The 16,290-nt window shown below is 38.6% G+C and overlaps 1 protein-coding gene across 3 annotated transcripts in view; it reads left to right on the top strand.

Annotated features, from left to right (window-relative positions):
- Rad18 (RAD18 E3 ubiquitin protein ligase) overlaps positions 1 to 16,290 on the top strand; it is a 117,677-nt gene that overhangs the window by 61,006 nt on the left and 40,381 nt on the right. The window lies entirely within an intron of this gene.

Raw genomic sequence — 16,290 nt, 5'->3', positions numbered from 1 at the left:
ACTCCCAAATTCCTTCTATGAAGCCAGCATCACTCTAATACCCAAACCGGGTAAAGATACAACCAAAAAAGAAAACTAGACCCATATCCTTAATGAACATAGATGAAAAATTCTCAACGAGATATTTGGAACCCGCATACAGATACACATCAAAAAGATCATCCATCATGATGATCAAGTCAGCTTTATCCCAGAGATGCAGGGATGCTTCAATATACATAAGTCAATAAACATCATAAATCATAAGTCATACAATGAAATCACCTGCTTTCATTTTTGATATACCAGGAAAAGAGAAGGGGGGGAGAGAAGGAGGCATTCACATGCACACAAATGCACACACACAGAGCAAGAGACAAAAACAAAAAGAGACACAGAGAAATAAAGAGGCAGAGGGAGGAGGAAATGCTGCTCATCATTCTAACTGGAGGAAAACTGGAAGCATTCCCACTAAAATCAGGAACCAGGCAAGGCTGTCTATTATTGCCACACTTCTCTTTAACATAGTGCTTGAAACTCTTGCAAGAGCAATAAGACAGGCAGGAAATAAAAGGAGTAATAATAATTGGAAAAAAAGAGATCAAATTATCCCTATTTGCTGATGATATGATATCTAAGAGATGCCAAAAATTCTACCAGAAAACTCCTAGAAATTATTAACACGTTCAGTAAATTGGCAGATTACAAAATTAAGCTACAAAAATCTGTAGCCTTTCTATATACCAATAACAAGCAATCAGAGAAAGAGCACATAGAAACACTCCCGTTCACAATAGCTGCAAAAAATTTAAAACATCTCAGAATAAACCTGACCAAAGACATTAAAGAGCTCTACAATGAAAATTTTAACTCTTCAAAGAAAGAGATTGAGGAAGACATCAGGAGATGGAAGGACCTCCATGGATTGGAAGAATTAATTTTGTGAAAATGACCATCCTACCCAAAGTCATTTATAGATTCAATGCAATGACAATCAAAATCCCCATGACATTTTTCACAGAATTGGAATAAACCATCCTGAGATTCACATGGAAGCACAAAAGACCTCGGAGAGCCAAAACAACCCTGAGCTCTAAGAGCAATGCTGGCCTGATTACCAGATTTTAAGCTATATTACAGAGCTATAGTCATAAAAACAACCTGGTACTGGCCCAAAAATAGACCCATAGATCAATGGAACAAAATTAAAGACCCAAATATCAGTAAATGCAATTTCAGCCACCTGATATTTGACAAAGGGGCTAAGAGTATTCACTGGAGGAAAGACAGCATGTTCAGCAAATGGTGCTGGCAAAACTGGATCTCCACTTGTAGAAGAATGAAACTAAACCCCTATCTTTCACCAGGGACACATCTGACAGATTTTTAATATCCACAATATATAACGAACTCAAAAAACAGAATCGGGACAAGAAGTAACCCAATTAAGTGATGGGCTAAGGAACTTAACAGAGAGTTCTCAAAGGAAGAAATAAAGATGGCTATGAAGCATCTTAAAAAATGGTCAACATCACTAGTAATTAGGGAAATGCAAATTAAAACCACTTTAAGATTTCATCTTACCCCAGTCAGACTGGCTAAGATCAAGAGAACAAATGATACCAAATGTTGGAGAGGATGTGGGGAAAGGGGAATACTCATCCACTGCTGGTGGGGCTGCAAAGTGGTTCAATCCCTATGGAAAGCAGTGTGGAGAACTCTTAAAAAACTGAAAATGAACCTACCATTTGACCCAGTTATACCACTCCTTGGCCTATACCCAGAGAACTCATCCTATTGCAAAGACACTTGTCCATTCATGTTTGTTGCTGCTCTTTTCACAAAGCTAAGAGATGGAAGCAAGCTAAATGTCCTTCAGTTGACAAATAGATAATGAAAATATGGTTCATTTATATGATGGAGTTTTACTCAGCAGTGAAGAAAGATGGACTCATGAAATTCGCTCGTAAATGGATTGAACCAGAAACTGTTGTACTAAGTGAAAAGAAATCAACATATGTTCTCCCTCATATGTGGTTCCTAGAACCAAACCCTGATAAGTGAGTATGTATCCATACATAACTACAGGAACCAGGATAATGGAAAGGAAATAGGGAGGTAAAGGAAAAGAACCTGAAAGAGAACACTAGGAAACAGGCCTTAGTAAGGGAGATATGGATAAAAATTGGGTTAGTTTAAGGGATGGGGGAGGGAAGGGTATATAAGGAATCTAGGGGATAAAGTAAAAGCAGGAGCTCAAGAGATGTAGGACCATAGGAGAAGGGTATTAAGAGAGAAAGGGGGGAATGAAACGGGCATCTTAAGTGGGAAAACCATGATAGAGGAGTGAGACAATGGAAAAGATAAATAATGCCTAGCTAGTTTTAAAGACCAGAGGGAACCATGTTACTCCAACAACGTACTGACAAATTATACATAGCAAATATAAAAGGTTGGTAAGGTATATCTGAGAATAGTTTGTCTTTGCCCAAGATTTATCTACATGACACACAGTAATTAAAAGTACCAGACTGGTAGAACTAACCTTCTTGGATGTTTAACAGACATACTTTGAGGCTTATAATAATTTGGTCAGAGGGACATAAAGGACAGTTTTTGCTCTTTGGTCGACTAGTTCCGGGGGACTTTTAGCATCTCTCAAAATGTCCTGTAATCGTGGTGGGTCACCTGTCCTCTCGATTAAGGCTCCAAGGAGACCCCACCAGTTGGACTTGAACCAGTGTCCAGTCTACAAAGTGGAGAGTCAACACAGGAATCATTTCCTCCATGCTTCCAAGTGATGACAACCATGTCCGAGCAGGACCTTTGACTTATCTTCCTATAGGCAGAACTGGGAAAAATAAGGAGCCAAGGGCTCCTCCGAAGCCCATGTGGCCCCTGAGGAACTGATCCTCAAACGACCTTAAGAGTAAAAATAAATTGGTTTATCTGGGCCAATTGTATGGCCTTAAACACCCAAAAGGAAAGTATAACCAAAGATTAAAGGAGCCAATATAATTTTTTTTGAGTCCATATGCATAGCTAAAAGCTGCATAAGAAGCAACAATGCCAGATAGGAGATACCTTCTTTTGAGTTGTTGGCCAGGGTGGCCAAAGGGACACCCAGATAGTAACACAGCATAGAACTGGGAAAATGAACAGCAGACCCCAATCTTATCTAAAGGAATATTGACATCTGATTGCTGGTAGATGAGGTACAGCTGACCTTCCCAAAACAAAGACCTTTGGATAGACTGACTAGATTCACCAGATGGACAAGTAGTGGGGAATGTCTGGGGGTGCTGACAACACAGAAGACAGTAGCAGGGATATCAGAGTATAAGGGCTCTAGTGGTGGGATGGAGACTGTGGGAAGCTGCCATTTGGGAAGTGGGTGTATAGTTGAATAGATGTTCTGTGTGACACACACACACAAATCAACAAATTAACCAAAATGTATATTTGAGAAGGAAGCATGGAAATTTACATCATGGTAATTAGTAGAGGTGATAAACATTACCATTGAAATCTGCCCAATGACTTTATAGACATACACAGGTGCCAAGGATCCCAGTGCAACCGATTATGACAAGTAACAATCAGGTATATACAGATTAAGAGATGCATGCGCCAACATCTTGTTAGTATCAAAAAAGTCTTTCTTCAAGGAACAATATATTCTAAAATGAAATGGAGATCTTTTTTAAAGGTTAAAAAGTTTCAATTTTGTGTCTTACTGGCCTTAGACTGAGTTCAGTATTGTATTACTGTATTAATTCAACTTTGAACCTAGAAACTTACAGCCATTTGTGAAAGAGATGTAGTCTTGTTCTGGAGTGTGTTACTGACCATGTTGAAGCTGTAATGAAATGCTTCTAATCTTGTAGTTATTAAAAAATTAAAAAAAAACTAAACCAAAAACAAACTGAGGAGCCCTTCAAGAAGTTTACTTGACAGTAGGATGTGAAAATACAGGTGGTGATAGATTCTTGGTGATCATTTAGGCTCTGAAGGTGGATATATTAGAGTTACTTCAAAGGGCTGTGTTTGAGAGGGAGATCTAAATGGAGGTGGGGGAGGGAGGGAGAGAGAGAGAGAGAGAACAAGAGAACATGCGCACCCTCGGAGCTTTTAGGATAAGAAATATGTCAAGAAATAAAGGAAACAGCAGCAGCATCCATATCACCCTCATCATTGCCAGCAGCTGCAGCAAAAAACCGTTTCTGGGTGGCAGTGAGCAGCCAACAGATGCGGCAGTGCCTGAGAAGACTTAGCTTTATAAGATTGTCACTAGTCTTCCCACCACCTACTCATCTGAATACTCAGGTTGAAACAAAATCTGCTTTGCTTATTACCAAGTGGTTCAAATGCTGTCCTTTGAAAAAACTTGTCTCTTTTCTCCTGCCAGCCTTGCTTATTTTAAGCCAGTGATTTTTCTAGTCTCATTTCCAAGGTTACATATGTGAAACAAAACAAAACAAAAACACCCCAAAATCCATTCCTTCAATTCCCTCTGATGGGCTGTGTTAGATAGCCTCAGTTTTCAACTTGACACACTTGGGTAGCGGTGGAAGGATCCTCAACTGAGGAGTTTCCTTCATTGGATTGGCTTGTGGCCATGTCTGTGGGGCATTTTCTTGATTGTTGAGGGATGTGGGAGGGTTGAGCCCGCTGTGGGTGGCCCGGGTCACGCAGTCCTATGCTGTATAAGAAAGCAGGCTGAGCACCAGCCAGGGGAGCAAGGCAGTGATCAGTGTTCCTCCATGGTCTGGGCTTCAGTTCCTGTCTTGAGGTTCCTGCTCTCAGTTTCATGCCTTGGCATCCCTCAGTGCTGAACTGTGTATGACCCAGCAGATGTAAGATAAAAATACCCCCCCACCCCCCCAAAATGGTATCCCAAGTCAGGCTGAATTCCAAGATCCTGCCTTAAAAAAGTATCCGATTTTGTATGTGGCTGGTTTAGCTCACAAAGTCTTACAGTACTTTGATGTGCCTCAGAAACGCCTTATTGGTATCTACCATTTCATCACAGAGGTTTAAAGCAAGGCATGCCATGTACTTAAGAGCCAGCATCTGATCAAATTAATACTTTTGCTACTTAATCAAGGAAATGTATGTAGCTCTTTGTCTGTTATGTATCTATATAGAGAAAAAGAATGGCTGGCTATAAACATGTACCTTACTCCTAGCCCATCATCAAAGGCATTCTTAGTAAAATTGATTTTTTGGGGGTTTCTGTTGTTGTTCCAAATAGTAAGTGTGTATGTGTGGCTGGGAGGAATACAGTGTCATTTCTGTTATGCATGCTACAAGTACCAGCAGTTTTATCCATTATTACTATTTCATCATTAGTGCATTATGCAAATATAATTAAAAGGGACTGATAACTTAGTATAATTAAGATAGTTTTACCTCCTAGCCCATGAAGGAGTCTTAGCTAAGCAGTACCTTGAAATAATACTGTTTTAGAAAGTAGAAGATGGAAGAAGAAGAAGCATCTGCAAAGCAAACTGTTACAGTATGGACTTGAGAGAGCAGGAACTCTTAGAAATGTATCAGAAAATTAGGAAGAAGAAATCATTAATTGCGTGCCACATGTTGCTGGGCAGTTATGTAAGAGGCAATGACAGGAGGCTGATAACTTTCTGAGCTTGGAGGCAGCAGACCTTGACAAGCATGGTTTCCTCTACAGTGGTTTCATTGAGAGGACACATCAGAAGCACTCAGAGTTGATTGAGACCAAAGTGGAAAAAGCTAGGCCATTAATGAAGTAGACAGCTTTTAGGGAGGTATTACTGTGTCAGGGAGAGTGGAACAAGAAGGTAGCTAGAGGTGTATTTGGGGTCAAGGGAGGATTTTGTGTAAGTTTGTTGTGTAAGTTGAGAGATACTTAATTCATTAACTCTCAGATGTTTTGGAATGCAACCTATAGCAAGAAATGAATTTTATACCACTGCTCACTCTGTACACGTTATTGAAAGAAAAGTTTTACAAAATAATATTTTTCTTTTCCATTTTTGGTGCATGCATGACTCGGATCTGCCTTTTGTTTCATTAAAAAATGAAAAGGCCAGTGTCTAGACTTACTAAGTTGTTTTCACAGTGCATGGTATTGTTTTCCAAAAGTGTCTTTTGTAGGGGATCTTTGTGATGGAGTCCAGAGCATAAACTAGTGATTGGCCTTTAATTCTAACACAGTTGTTTCATGGTAACAGCCAGGAGGATAGAGCATATAGACAGATAAGGAGTGATGCTGCTTGCAGGAAGATCAAGTTCCTGTTTAAAATAAGTCCATATTTTTCAGAATACTGTGATGCCAACTAAGAGAGTTCCACAGAGGGACTGTGCTGAAGGTTTAAATAAAGAGCACACGTGCCACATTATGAGTTAAGTGGGCGTGAACTTAGTTATCAGCTCCCACAACTAGTTGAGCCACTTAAAACTTTAAAAAATATTTTGTTATTTTTATTTTATGTGTATGAGTGTATTGCCTACATGTATATAGGTCTGCCCATGTTACACAGTGCCTGAGGAGAAGAGGGGTTTGCATCCCCTGGAACTGGAGTTACAGATGATTTTTAGCCGCCATATGAGTGCTGGGAATTGAACCCGTGTCCTCTGCAAGAGCAACCAGTGCTCTTAACCCCTGAGCCATCTCTTTAGCTCCAAAGCCACTTAAAACTTTTAAGAGGTAAATTCAGGACATATAACTAAAGCTGAGATTTTAGACTCTAGAGTGCTCCATGCCAAATGGCAGATCTCCTAAGATAGTGAAACAATTTTATTAGTCATAATGTGTTGACATAATTCATTTTCTCAGAAGCAATCTTTGACTTCTTGAGGCAAAGCCAGAGCAGTGGCTGCCATTTAGTTTTTGTTTCCAGTCTAGCTGTAGGGCAATTAGATTTTTAGCAAGAAAAAAGATACTTTCTTTATCAGTTTGAGATTTTATTACTTCAGGAAATAATTCATTAAGGCTTTTTAAAATTGTTAGTTTGATTACTTCAGGTTTGTTGTGTTGTGTTTTTATTTTTTAGCAAACCCAAATCACAACCTGTGTTTCCTAGTGGCCTAGAACCAAAAAATAAAAAATCTAGGAAATGACTTCAATGATTACTATTGTCAGCTCAACAGAATCTAGAATCACCTGGGAGATAGTCCTCTAGGCATGTGGGGGGGGTGGGGTACGGGCGAGGGATATACTGATTGTGTTAATTGAGGTAGAAAGGCTTATCAACTGCAGGTGTACCATTCTCTGCCTGGGATCCTAACTGTATAAGCAAAGTAGGGAGCTGAGCAGTAGAACATGTTCATTGCTCTTTGCTTCCTGATTGTGAATGAGATGTGACCAGTTGCCTCAAGTTCCTGCCACCTGGATTTCCCCACTGTGATGTGAGCTAGATTTGAACTGTGAGCCAGATTAAGCCCTGTCTCCTTCAGTTGCTTTTGTCAAAGTTATTTTTTTCACAGCAATAGAAAGATAATGGCCTATATTTCGCTTAACTAAACAGACTGCCCTTACCTAATAGCATCTCCTTAATGGTGATGGTAATGTTGTCCATTCATTCTGGGGAGCTGAGAAGTAGATGAGGTAAGTCTCTATACATGCATGGAATTAAGTAGGACTTAAAAGAAATCTTCTAGGGTATGTCCTATGTAGAATCTTGCCTGCTTCTAAAGAGATGACATTCTCTAGTAATATTTTTTTCAAGAGACAGGATTTTTCTATATAGCTCTGGCTGGTCTAGAACTTGCTATATAGACTGGGGTAGCCTTGAATTCAGAGATTGCCTGCCTCTGCTGGGATTAAAGGTGTGTGCCACACCCAACATCTTGTAATGTTTATTATTTGATAGTTTACAATTTCTTTTGCTGAAGTTTTGATCTTTTATTTCATTATTTCATTTAAAAGTAATTTTTTGAGTAGGGTAGGGGCTGGGACCTTTGCAGACCACTGGAGAGCACCCGGATCTGGCCTCCACATAGTGGTAAGCTTCCCCAAATTGTGCCCAGCCACCTAATTGGGATTGTGTGAGGCCCTTCCCACTTCACCAGGGGTAGAGCACTCTGTCCTACAGTAGGTTAGAAGCTGAGACTTTAAACAGACCACCTGAAAGTGCTTGGATATGGTCTCCCCATGGTGGTGACCTTTACCAAATTGCACCTTGCCCAACCCCCTAATTGGGATTGCATGAGGCCCTTCACTTTGCAAAGGATAAAGCTCGCTGCCCCACAGCAGGATAGGGGCTGAGACCTTAGTAGACCACCCGAGAGTGCCTGGATCTGGCCTCTGCCTGGTGTAGAGGCTGAGACTTAGCAGATTGAGAGTGCCAAAATCAGGCCTCCCCTTAGTGAACATCCCAAATTGCACTGTAGTGCCCACTAGTAGGGGTCCACATGTTAGAAGGAAGCCAGAATACCTGACTGGAGCCTGACTTGGGCCTCTGTGGGAGCCCCTGAGTAGCTGATCCAAAGACATCAGTTCCCTCCAAAATAAAATCTGAGAGAAACTGAAACCTAGACCACCAGCTTTACATATCCAATAAGAAAACAAGGCACACAAATAACACAAAAAGAAGCAAACTTCAACTCAACAAAAGAAGGCTTGTATTTCATACCAGATTTACCACCAACAAAAGAAATCCACATGCCAAAATCACAACGGAAAAATAATAATATGGAAAATCAAAATAGCATGGTCCCATCAAACTCCACCTGTCTTGTAGAAGAGTTCTACAAGAACTCCCTAGAGATAACCCAGGATACAGAATTTAAGAGAACAGTCATAAACATGATTAAGAAATTCAATGAATTTAAAGAACACACAAATCAAAGAACTAAAAGAAGATAGGGATAAGCTCACTGACTTCACAAAAAAGGTAGAAACATTGAAGAAAACACAGGCTGAAATGAAGGAAGTGAAAATCTCAGTAAGCTGATTTGAAATGACAAGAGAAAGTGAAAGAATGAATGAAATGGAAAACACAATATCCACACTGGAGATAAAGTTGAAGAATTGGACCAGTCAAGCAAAGATTGTGAAAAATTTGAAAAACACAGGAATGGAATATGCAGGAAATGTGGGATTCCATGAAAAGACCAAATCTATATATCATAGGCTTAGAGGAAGGGGAAGAATTTTATGTTAATAGCATTGACCAGATCTTAAACAGAATTATGGAAGAGAACATCACAAAGTTCAGACATTACCATACAAATACAAGAAGCGCATAGAACACTAAATAGAATCAGAAAAGAAACTCCCCATGGCATATCATAGTAAAAACAGTAAATGTACAGAATAGAGAGTATTGAAAGCTGTAAAAACACAAAAAAACCCCACCTCACATATAAAGGAAAACCCATCAGAGTTACACCTGACTTACGAGTGTAAACTGTGAAAGCCAGAAGAGCCTGGACAAGGTATTTCCAGTTCTAAATGACCATAGATGCCAACCCAGCATACTTTACCCAGCAAAAATGTCTATTATAGTTGAAGGGGAAAGAAAAATCTTCCACAATATTAATAGGCTCAAAGAATACATGTCCACAAAACTGGCCCTTCAAAGAATATTTGAAGCAGTACAAAGAACAGAGAAAGGAACAACTATACCCCAGGGGCAACAGATAGAAACTAAATGAAGGTATAATTGTGGAAACAAAAAATTAGACAGGAATGCAAATAGTATTCATAATGATGACAACCAATACACATCATTCAATAATGACTTTAAATATCAGTGAACTGAGTTCCCCAGTCAAAAGACAAAGGCTAGTTGAATGAATTAAAATCCATCTTTTTGTTGTCTGCAAGAAACCCATCTCACTTTCAAGGACACGTACTACCTTAAGGTGACAGGATGGAAAAGAGTATTTCAAGCAACTAGCACTAAGAAACAAGTAGAGGTTGCAATTCTAATATCTGACAAAACAGACTTCAAACTAAAACTAATCAGAAGAGATGAGGGTCTCTTATTCTGATCAAAGGAACAATTAACCAAGAAGATATTACAACATGAAAATATATACACCAAACTGTGGTGCACCCAAATTCCTAAAAACAACACTACAGGACTTTAAGACACAGATTACCCCCAACTCAATAATAGTAGGGGACTTCAATACTCCACTGTCTCCATTAGACAGGTCAACCAGACAAAGACATTTGAATTAAATGGTACCATACATCAGAAGGACCTAACCGACATCTACCAAATATTCCACCCAAGCATCAAAGAATACATTTTCTAATCAGAACCCCATTGAACTTTCTCAAAAATTGACCACATACTGGGGCACAAAACAAACCTCACCAAATACAAAAAATTGAAGTAATTCCATGCATTCTGTCAGACCACAATACAATAAATCTTAAAATCAACTCTGGGAGAAGCCCTAGTCATTACACAAACTTATGGAGATTAAACAGTACACTCCTGAATGATGAGTGGATCAAAGGAGAAATTAAGAAAGAAAAATATTACTGAAATTAAAAAGGAAAATATAACACAATAAAACCTCTGGTACAGTTTAAAAGCAGTCCTAAGAGGGAAGTTTATAGTTCTAAGTGTCTACATTAAAAAATCAGAACGAGCACAAATAAATGACTTAGCATTGCAGCTCAAGACACTGGAAAGGCAAGAGCAAATGAAACTCAAACCCAGCAGAAGAGAAGAAATAAGAAAAATCAAAGCAGAAATTAATGAAATAGAAACAATACAATAAATCTAAGAGCTGTTTCTTTGAAAAGCTATGCAAGGTAGACCCTTAGCCCAGTTAGCCAAAAGAAAGAAAGAGCAAATCCACATCAACAGAATCAGGGATGAAAGGGGAAACATCACAATGGACACCCAAAAGATCCAGAACATTATAAGGAAATACTTTTTAAAAACCCATACTCTATTAAATTTGAAAATCTAAAAGAAATGGATATCTCAAATCATGGGAACCACCAAAGTTCAACCAAGATCAAGAATTTAAACAGACTTATAGCATATAATTGAAACAGTAATACAAAACCTCCCCACTAAACAAAGCCCAGGCCCAGACAGATTTTACAGCAGAATTCTACCAAACATTTAAAGAACATCTCCAACCAATACTACTTCCAAAAAGATAGAAACAGAGAACTCCCAAATTCCTTCTATTAAAGCCAGCATCACTCTAATACAAAAAACCAGGTAATGATAACAACCAAGAAAGAAAACTATAGATCCATATCCCTAATGAACATAGATGCAAAAATTCTGAACAAAATACTTGCAAACTGCATACGGACCTACATCAAAAAGATCATTCACCATGATCAAGTAGGCTTTACTCCAGAGATGCAGGGGTAGTTCAATATATGCAAATCAGTAAATGTCATAAATCATATAAATGGACTCAAAGACAAAAACCACATTGTCATCTCAATAGATGCAGAAAAAGGCCTTGGCCAAAACTCAGCATGTGTTCATGATAAAAGTTCTAAAGGAAATTGAACCGGAGGGAACATAGCACAACATAATTAAAGCTATATGTGACAAACCTACAGCCAGCATCATTCTAAATTGAAAAAACAAACGGGAAGCATTCCCATTAAAATCAAGAACCAGAGAGGGCTGTCCACTATTTCCACTCCTTTTCAAAATAATGCTTTGAAACTCTTACTAGAGTAATAAGAGAAAGAAATTAAAGGAGTATTAATTGGAAAAGAAGTGGTCAAATTTATGCCTTTTTGCAAATGATATGATACTATACCTAAGGGATTCTTAGAATTCCACCAGAGAACTTCTAGAACTGATCAACACTTTCAGTAATGTGACAGGTTACAAAATTAATCTACAAAAATCAGTAGCCTTACTATATATCAATAACAAGCAATCAGAGACAGAGCACAGGGAAACTCTTGCATTCAAAATAGCCTCAAAAAAAAAAATCTTGGAATAAACCTGTCAAAAAACTTCAAAGATCTCTACATTTTTTTTTTTTTAAATCTTTAAACAAAGAGATTGAGGAAGACACCAAGACACCATGAGATGGAAGAACCTCCCATGCCCATTGATTAGGAGAATTAATATTGTGAAAATGACCATCCTACCAAAAGTAATATATAGAGCCAATGCAGCCCAATCAAAATCCCCATGACATACTTCATATAATTAGAAAAAAAAATCTTTAAATTCATATGGGAGCACGAAAGACCCCAGATAGCCAAAGCAACCCTGAGTACAAAGAGCAACACTAGGGGAATTACTATATCAGATATCAAAGTGTACTACTGCAGAGCTACATAGTCATAAAAACAGTATGGTACTGGCACAAAAATAGACACAGATCAGTGGAACATAATTGAAGACCCAGTCCTGAGTCCATGCAATTTCAGTCACCTGATAATTGACAAAGGTGCCAGGAACACACAATGGAGGAAAAGACAGCACCTTCAACAAATGGTGCTGGCAAAACTGGATCTCCACCTGTAAAAGAATGAAACTAGATCCCTATCTTTCACCTTTCACAAAACAAATGGATTAGAGACCTCAGTGTGAAACTGAAATTCTGAAACTATTAGAAGAAAACATTGGCAATAACCTACAAGATATAGGTGTAGCAAATGATTTTCTAAATAAGACACCAGTTGCTCAGGAATGAAGCTCAACAATCAACAAGTGGGACCTCATAAGACTACAAAGCTTCTCTGTAGCAAAAGAAAAAAGTGAAGAGAAAACCCAGAATGGGAGAAAATTTTCACCATTTGACACATCTGACATCCAGAATATATAAGAAACTCAAAAAACAAATGACCCAATTAAAAAATGGGCAGAGGATCTAACGAGAGAGTTCTCAAAAGAAGAAATAAAGATGGCTATTAAACATCTTAAAAAGTGTTCAACATTGTTAGTAATTAGGGAAATGCAAATTAAAACCACCTTAAGATTTTTGTCTTACCCCAGTCAGACTGGCTAAGATCAAGAGAACAAATGATACCAAATGCTGGCGAGGATGTGGAGAAAGGGGAATGCTCATTCACTGCTGGTGAGATTGCAAACTTGTGAAACCCCTATGGAAAGCAATGTGGAGAACTCTTAAACTAAAAATGAACCTACCATATGACCCACTCCTTGGCATATACCCAAAGGACTCATCCTATTGCAGAGATACTTGTACAACCATGTTTGTTGCTGCTCTTTTCACAACAGCTAAGAGAAGGAAGCAACCAAAGTGTCCCTCAGCCTATGAGTAGTTAACGAAAATGTGGTGCATTTACACGATGGTGTTCTACTCAGCAGTAAGGAAAGATGAAATGAAATTTTCAGGTAAGTGGATTGATCTAGAAACTGTTATACTAGATGAAGTAACAGATTCAGAAAAACAAAAGATGTGTGTTCTCCCTCATTTGTGGATCCTAGAACCAAATCCTTATAAACAAGTATCCCAGTCACCACCCATCATTGTAATCATCTTATGTCAACAGACAGAGGTTACTGCAGAGTCACACCACTGGTTACACGCAGAGATGTGAATTGCCCAAGCCTAAGTGGCACCTCTAGGATGCAACCTCTACACCTAATACGGAACAAAGAACAAGGGATGAAGAGCACTAAGCATCTTTCAATTCTCATCAATGAAGCTCCCTTATGCAACAGAGGGCTAGGAACACGAAAGGCCATAAATCACCAAAACGTAGAGAATAAGAGTCAGCAGAGTGTGTGTCTTTGGACAGTACTCCTATATTGAGGTCCACCCACCTGGGCTCATAGATCATTGCGGAAGAGGGGGCATAAAGATTCTAAGGGCCAGTGCATGACCATCGGAAATGGTCCTACAGACACCTGGGACCCTTCTCATACAAACCTACAGCAATGGTGTCAGCATGCACAAGACTCATGGAAACTTAGGCAGACAAAAACTCAACACAGACCTGTGGAAATGAACAGCAAGCCCCAGTCTTAGTCACAGAGTTTTTGGCAGCTGATAACTGCTGGGTGAGAAAGAGCTGATCTTGAAGGAGAGACTCTAGATATGCTGACTAAACCCTGGTAGGTGAACTTGCACTGAGGGACATCTCAGGACACTTAACTTTACATTATAGGCCTTAATACAAATGATAGAATGTCTGAACTCCAGTGGGGAATATAGGAGGATGCCAAAGGGGAAGAGGGAAGGGAGTAAAAAGATGATTTTATATATGAAATATACAATTTAATAAAATTTTTTCCAAGAAAATTAATTTTTCATAGAATCCTAACCATTTCTTAAGAACTAATTTTTTCCAGTAATCTATGGTCAACTTTTATGTTGCTTTCATTTTAGTCTTATTTACGATTTGCTAAATGTTATACATCATGAGTTTCACTGGCAGTTTTTAATGCACATAAATATATTAGAATTAGGAGCAGTTACTCTTAATATCTTTGCTCTCCCTGCCAGTGTTCAAATACAGGAATCCAATTTCCCTCTGATTTGTTGTGCTTCATAACTTAGCCCTCTTTCATCATGTTGAAGGATAATTTTTCAAAAAATTTCTTGTAGATATAAAATGTTTTTTTATTAGAGATTAAATAACTGATTATTAAGGCCTACGTGGTCTACACAGCCAATTCCAGTCTAGCCAAAGCTACATAATAAGACCTTGTCTAAACAAAATCAAAACAAATACCAAAAATCTGACTTTTAGGGGCTGAAGAGATGGCTCAGTAGTTAAGAACTCTTATCTTGCAGAGCACCTAGGTTCGGTTCCCAGCACCCACATGGAGTCTCACAGTTATCTATAACTCAAGTTCCAAGGGACAATACCCCTTTCTGGCCTCTATGGGCAGATGGCATGCACATGGTACACGTACATACATGTAGGCAAGTATCCAGACACAAAAATAAATCAATGAAAAAATTAAAAATAAGCCAGGTATTGTACACATGCCTTTAATCCCAGTACTCAGGAGACAGAGGCAGATGGAGCTTTGTGAGATTGAGGGTAGCCTTATCTTTATAACAAGTTTCAGGCCTGCTGGGGCTACAGGGAGACCCTGTTTTAAAAAGAACCAAACAGAAAACAAAAAAAAAATCCTATAATATTAAAATAAGAAATTTAAAACATTATTAGGGCGCATTGAGAAGATGATTATGAGATGTTCAAAAGAGAAAGGAACAGTCACATCTCTGGTGAGGAATGTTGATATGAATGTGCAGATGGAGGCAGAACTGACTTCTTCCATAGTAGGCTACAGGGTTTCCACTCAGGTGATTCTTCTGCTGAGGGAATTTATATGACTACAGAAAATTGTTTTCCATGACTATTGGTTATCTATAACTTACAGAGGTATAGCCTGAAAGCGATGGCTAGACTCATAGAAGAGTAGCTTTAGATACTTCTGTACAGAACCTCATTCCGGTGGACTCCATACCCCTCTGTATTGTGCTACAAGTGGCAGAAACCAAATGTTTTAAAAATTATATCATTGGCTGTCATTTGAAAAACATTTGGAGTATGAGTTTTTTCTAAAATTTTTACAGAACTTACAATATTATCTCGAACCATAGCATAAGTATTTAAGGCTATAGATAAGGTAAAACTACAGCTTCTTGAGCTATGTTTCATAATCACAAGTATATGTCCTAATGTTCACGCTCTGACAGGTATTCTAAGCATAGTATTAATGCATCTTTGTAATGATGACCTTGAGGTTAGGATTATGAAATTATGTTCAGAGGTGTTAAAGTGGTAGTAAAGATTGGTGTTATATATCCTAAGATAGGTGACCCTGACAATTATAAACGCTGGGAAACCGTCAAGAAATGTTAAGAGAAAAAAAGAATTATTTATTATAGCCCCACTTATCTAGGGCCTTCTGCTTTGGTATCAGTTACTGTAATTGTCTATGTCTTAGTTTCCTGTGTATCTTAGATGTTAGAAATCTTTTTGGTGTATTTAGAAAGTGTCAGTCACTGGGTGTGGTGGCACATGCCTGTAATTCCAGCACTTGGGATGTGAATTTGAGATCAGTCTGGGCTACATACTGAGTCCCTGTCTCAATAAAACAAAGCATAGCAGGTGAGAAAGTAAAATGGAAGGAGGAGGGAGGGAGGGAGAGAAGGAGAGAGGGAGGGAGATTGAGAATGATTAAACAAGTCAGTCAGTTCATCAATCTTTCATACTTTGGAAAGTCTCTCAAGAATATGGAGTTTGGGGAATAACCCAGAGTAGCAAATTATATCATGTATCCATGTTTGTTTTTGAAGAAGACTTAAGATCAGGGGAAACTTCTAAGCTGCTCCTAAGCCCTCTGTGATCTTCTGCTTGTGAGCTTTAGCATTCAGTGCAGGTGATTC

The sequence above is a fragment of the Nannospalax galili genome, unplaced genomic scaffold, assembly GCF_000622305.1.
Source record: "Nannospalax galili isolate Female #2095 unplaced genomic scaffold, S.galili_v1.0 scaffold406, whole genome shotgun sequence".
Classification (NCBI taxonomy): domain Eukaryota; kingdom Metazoa; phylum Chordata; class Mammalia; order Rodentia; family Spalacidae; genus Nannospalax; species Nannospalax galili.
The sequence above is the reverse complement of the archived record's forward strand: the minus strand, read 5'-3'. Positions and strand labels throughout refer to the sequence as shown.